This window comes from Lissotriton vulgaris, chromosome 7 (assembly GCF_964263255.1).
Source record: "Lissotriton vulgaris chromosome 7, aLisVul1.2, whole genome shotgun sequence".
Lineage (NCBI taxonomy): Eukaryota > Metazoa > Chordata > Amphibia > Caudata > Salamandridae > Lissotriton > Lissotriton vulgaris.
Genome location: NC_141695.1, coordinates 282,934,737 through 282,940,950, shown reverse-complemented (window position 1 = coordinate 282,940,950; position 6,214 = coordinate 282,934,737).

Sequence of the window (6,214 nt, the reverse complement as noted above, 5' to 3'; positions counted from 1 at the left end):
GCTCTCTTTGGTTAAGAAAAAATGCCATGGTTTCTAATGCCTGATCTTGAGGTATCTGCGTGTATAAGGACACGACATCCATAGTCACCATGAGTTGTTTGTGTACATCAAATTCCATAGATATTAATTGGTTGATAAAAGAGGTAGTATCTTTGAGATGTGCTTGAACATTGCTCACCAATGGTTTAAAAAGATAATCGATGTATTTAGACACAGGTTCTATCAATGATTCACATCCTGAATTTATTGGACGGCCAGGGGGCTTTATAGGGTCTTTATGTATCTTGGGTAAGATATAGAAGACTGGTGTTCTAGGATTCTTGTTTTGTAGGAAGGATAGTTCTTTTGGTCCAAGGATACCTTGCTCATGGCCTTCTTGGAGGATTTTGAAGAGTTCATGTTGTAGTTCCTTAACCAGGTTATGAGTGATTTTTCTGTAACAAGTGGGATCATCCAGTTGACGTCTGACCTCCTCTTTATATTTGTTAATATCCCAGAGGACTACTGCTCCCCCTTTATCCGCTTGCTTTATTACAAGTGATTTGTCATTTTTTAATGAAAAGATAGCATCTTTTTCGTTTTTACTCAAGTTATAGTGTACAAAATGTTTTCTTTTTTCCAGAGCTGTAATACCTGATAGAATTGCTCTTTCGAATGTAAGAACCTCCTTTGGTGTTTTATGAGCTGGTGGGCAAAATGAAGATTTTGGTCGGAATCCTGTGATTTCTGTGTTATTTGACTCAGGTGTATCCACAAAGAATGTTTTCAAGCGTAATTTCCTACAGAACTCTATAGCTTCTAATTTCATTTTGACAAAATCCGTCCGTTTTACTGGAACAAAAGAAAGGCCCTTCTCTAGAACAGTTATTTCGGAAGGAGACAACTCTCGATCTGTTAAATTAAAGAGGGCTGACGATGTCGCTAGTTCCTGTAGTGCTGGCGTCTGGTCCTCATTTCCCATGGTTGGTTCCCGGTTCGTGACCTTCCTCTTCCCCGCTGCTGGCCACGCTTCTAGAGATACACGCCTGGCACCTCCCGGTGAAGCAATTCTGAACTCCACACCGGGTAGGTGACCACATTTAGTGAAGTGGACTTTCTCTACACACGTTTACAATGGAGTTACCAACCATGATGTATTTCCCCTTTTTTACAGACACTCCAAGCAGTTTCTTGAGCTTGTGAGGTGAGTTTGAATGCATTGTCATTAGATTTCGGCCGGTTGTTCGAAATAGTATAAGAAATAGGTTGTCATTGGTGTTTTGTACCTTTTGTGTTACAGTGTCCACACATCATACTACTTACACCCACCATGAAAGATATCTGACATAGGAGGTTAAGGTAGGTCGGTTTAGGCCGGTTGATGGCTGCTCGAGTTAGTGATTCACAATGTGATAGTTGATGGAGCCTAACATAGTATCGTTTGTTTTTGTTTTGTAGAAATTGTAGTGATCCTGAGGAGAACCCCGTAAATCAGGGAGTTCGAAACGCGTCGTTCTTATAGGGTCAATTGTCAATAATATGAATAGACTATAAGGATTAGATTCAAACCGATTATATTTTTCTTGATCCTTTAGAATTTTTTGTAAATCTAGGATTCATTTGATTCTGCCAACTTTTTGTATTTCAAATAATTTGTGTTGACCCTGACCTATACCTCAGAGGTATAGCCTAATTGGCTCATTTTTGTTGTTGGTTTCTTGTTTGTGTGAGAATGTGAATAGAGCAACTGTAGTGTGAAAGGTTTAGTATGGATGTGTAGTTAATGAAATAAGGAATTCTCCTTTATTTTGTAACATTTGTATATATTTGTATATTTTGTATATTTATATTCGCACATGCACATAAATGTTTTTGAAAAAATGAAAACGTTTTCTGAGTAAACAAAAAATGGTTATAATAAATTAGTAACAAAAGTTATATAAGACTGCCATGTTTTATTCATAAAAGGGGGTAGTGATGAACAGAGTGTCTGAATTAAGCAGACCACTCTTACCCAGTCCAAAGATCAGGGCTTGATCCATCACTGTTATTTATCTCACTGCACCATCCCAGCTCAGAACCTGGCTATATGCAAATCAGTCTGTCCCTGGCCCAGTGCATCATGGGAACAGGGCAGACTAAACTACCAAGCCAATTCTTCACCAGAAAGGAGACAAGCTACCGGGGACCGGTTTCTGGCATTTCAGCCTTCTTAGGCCCGGCTTGCTTGAATCCTGATGGTGCAGTGAGAAAGGGACTCATGTCTGAGTATACCCTGCCTCACATATAGTGGCCAAAAACGATTCAGAAAAGGGGGTGGTGATGAACAGAGTGTCTGAATTAAGCAGACCACTCTTACCCAGTCCAAAGATCAGGGCTTGATCCATCACCGTTATTTATCTCACTGCACCATCCCAGCTCAGAACCTGGCTATATGCAAATCAGTCTGTCCCTGGCCCAGTGCATCATGGGAACAGGGTAGACTAAACTACCAAGCCAATTATTCACCAGAAAGGAGACAAGCTACTGGGGACCACCACCCCTTGTTGTTAAATATTTTGTCCACCCTAAGCGTGGAAGGGTATACTCAGATGTGAGTCCCTTGCTCATTGCACCATCAGGATTCAAGCAAGCCGGGCCGACGACGGCTGAAATGCCAGAAACCGGTCCCCGGAAGCTTGTTTCCTTCCCAGTGTAAGAATTGGCTTGGTAGTTTGGTTTGCCCTGTTCCCATCATGCACTGGGACAGGAACAGACTAATTTGCATATAGCCAGGTTCTGAGCTGGGATGGTGCAGTGAGCTAAAAAACGGTGTTGGATCTAGCCCTGATCTCTTGACTGAGTGATAGTATTCTGCTTAATTCAGAAACTCTGTCCATCACCACCCCTTGTTGTTAAATATATTGTCCACCCTAAGCGCGGTAGGATATACTCAGATGTGAGTCCCTTGCTCATTGCACCATCAGGATTCAAGCAAGCCAGGCCGACGACGGCTGAAATGCCAGAAACCGGTCCCCGGAAGCTTGTTTCCTTCCCAGTGTAAGAATTGGCTTGGTAGTTTGGTTTGCCCTGTTCCCATCATGCACTGGGACAGGAACAGACTAATTTGCATATAGCCAGGTTCTGAGCTGGGATGGTGCAGTGAGCTAAAAAACGGTGTTGGATCTAGCCCTGATCTCTTGACTGGGTGAGAGTATTCTGCTTAATTCAGAAACTCTGTCCATCACCACCCCTTGTTGTTAAATGTTTTATTCATAGCAGTCTGTTGTGAGATAACCAAGAAATGTTATCCAGTACTGGCAATAGTGTTGTTTTGTGAGTTTAATTAGGCTTAGCCTTACTGTTGAGGAGCCAGGACCCAGTTTTGTTCCTACGTTCTTTATTGATTTATGGCATTTCTCTTCTATTTGTTGCACACGTTTTAATCATACTACTCTTTGTTGTAAAGTGCTTTGTCACTCTTCAGAGACTAGCAGTAGGATTTAAAAAACTCTGAGATCGGTTGGGAAGGAAGCTCACTGAGTTTTAATCAATGGTGATTAGAGAAGTGACAGATTAGGACACAGCTAGATACATGTGAATAATAGTGTGGGGACTCTTTCTAAGGTGTGCTTATAGTGATTACTTAATGTGCTGTTAAATATCTCATTGGCTTCAAGTAGGTAAAACCATATGCGAAATGCAGCCTTTCCGGATTTAGGCGGTGTTGATGTTTGTAAAATTAGTAACTACATTTTTGCTCTCAGACATTTGCCCGCGCCTGGACTGGCTATCTATAACTAAATTAGAAGAAGGAGTCATAGAAAATTAAATAATTCTTTATTTATTTGGAATGACAAAGTTATGGCTAATTGTTCTAGAAAAAGTCATAATAGGACAATCTTAGACGGCCATTTGGAAAGAACCTCTAACCAGCAGGTAGTGAAACACGTGTGGACTTGACTCCTTCAAAGACTTTCCTTTGCTCTTCCATTCATGGTATAGTCACACTTATCAATATCAGGTAAGACTTCGTCTGTAGGGGCAAGAGGGTGAAGCCCATAGACTCAAATATTCCCCCGGTCCACGAGTCCTGCAGCACTTAATTACACCACATACAGGCCCCAGAGCAGTGCGAAGGAACAGCCTCTCCCTACTTCCTGTCTGCAGAATCAAGAGAGAAAAAGGAAAGGAGCGCTCATTTGCATACCTCACTGCCAAATTATGTAACTCTCTCGCTGTCCACCTCAGGTCAAATAACAACGTGTTCAGCTTTAGAAAACAACAAAAAACCCATCTCTTCAGATGAAACTTCAATCAACACCCTCTTAGACAATCCGTTGCTTCTCCTACGGTCAGCGCCGGAAAACCTGAGCTGGGCAGTCGAACACTCTACAAAACCGATTAACATAACATAACATGACATAACATAACATAACATGACATAATATAAAAGAATGTCTCGCAAATTTCCAGTGGCAACAATGTATGTGGAAGATCCAAGGTGATGGTTGAAAGCAAAAAGTGCACATGGTCACAATGATCTTGTTAGCTGAGACTCAAGCAAGGGGGCTTGGGAAGAAGTTATATTGGATGTAAAGTAAATACATAAAGATATATGTTGATGCCCTAAGTTTTTCCTAAGTGTCCGTCACATGAAAGGCTGAATTCTAGGATTGCAAACTATCAAGGCAACCCATTCAAGCCTATTTCATACATGTCGTTGACAAACCGGCCCCCCCTGGGCTATGTCACCTAATGTGAGCCCTGGAAGCCCCAAGGGGCATATTTATGAGGGGAGTGTGTCTCTCTTGCACCATGGTGCAAGGTGGTGAGTAGGCAGTGGCAGTGTCTACAGCCACTGTGCTCGGCGCTGAGGCAGCTCCTAACCTGTTTAAAATTGGATGTTTTTTTATCTTATTTTAACCTGGCTGCTGGAATAATCACTGCACAGAGGCATTCACGGGACAGTGAGAAAGACTTCCCTGTGAAACGCGCTTGCCGGATTAGCTCTACAGGCTTACCTGATAGATCCCGACGCCGAGGGCTGATCTCTCCCCTCCTTCCCACCCTGGTCCGACGCGGTGGCTAGCACCGTTGCGCGGAGGGCGAGGAAGGTCGAGACTCCCACTTCCGGTGCGCGGGGGGCCGGGTAGGGGTCTAGTGCTCCAGAGGCACTCACGCTGTGGGGATAAAAGACGGATGCAACCTCGGACGCGCAGCGGGCGAGCGCAGCGGGCGCGACGAAGGCGCGCCGAAGTCGCGCTTAAGTCAAGCCCGTCTGCGCCCGTCCGCGGCCGGCTGCGGGCTAGGGCGATGCCCCCTGCGCTCATCACTCCAAAGACTGATCATGTTCGCTGGAGTAGAGATGATCTACTATCCCTCCGCAACCTATGCAACGGTACAGCTTGTTTGCATAGTATGTCAGTTGACAACAGCACGGGTTGCGAACATTGCCAGTTTTCCTTTAGCAGATTCTTGCCGGCTAAGAAAGATCACCAAAAGCTGGATTGTGGTTTGCTAAATGTCCGGTCAATGCGTGCTCATAGACTGGACATCATCGATCTCCTTAGCGAAAAGCAATGGGATCTTGTTTTTCTCACCGAGACGTGGCTGGACTGTGACTCCTCCTCAGAGGCCCTCGAGGCCATTCCAGAGGGCTATACTCTGATAAGGCAAGATAGACCGAAGGGGAGAGGAGGAGGAATGGCCATTGTTGCCCGGCAGGGATTGCGCTGTCATTTTGAGCCGACAGTTATTAACAATAGCGAGGCGGGTGAGTTTTCCATTCAGGTCAATGGGGGGTTCTGTGTAAAGGGCCTTCTGATTTACAGACCCCCTGGCCCTGCTACAGGGTTTGTTGATAGCCTAGTTGAAGGCGTCACTGAGCTTGCCCTATGTACGGATAAGCTCCTGGTGTTGGGTGACCTTAACCTGCACCTGGAAGACCCTGTGGATAAGATAGCCGGGGACTTTTGTAAAGCCATGAGTGCACTTCAACTTGAGCTGATGGGCAAACTTCCCACTCACTCACGGGGTCATCTATTGGATCCAGTCTTTGCTAACTGGGAACAAGTGGAGGTTGTTACTCCCGTACCCATTCTCTGGTCCGATCATTTCCTGGTGCCCTTTTCAATCTATATCCCGGGAAATAGAACACCGGAACAGGTAGTACTACATCACCCCAGGCGGAGATGGGCTAACTTTTCCCAAGATAGATTCAATGAGGCACTCATGAGGGAAGGTGACCCGGGGG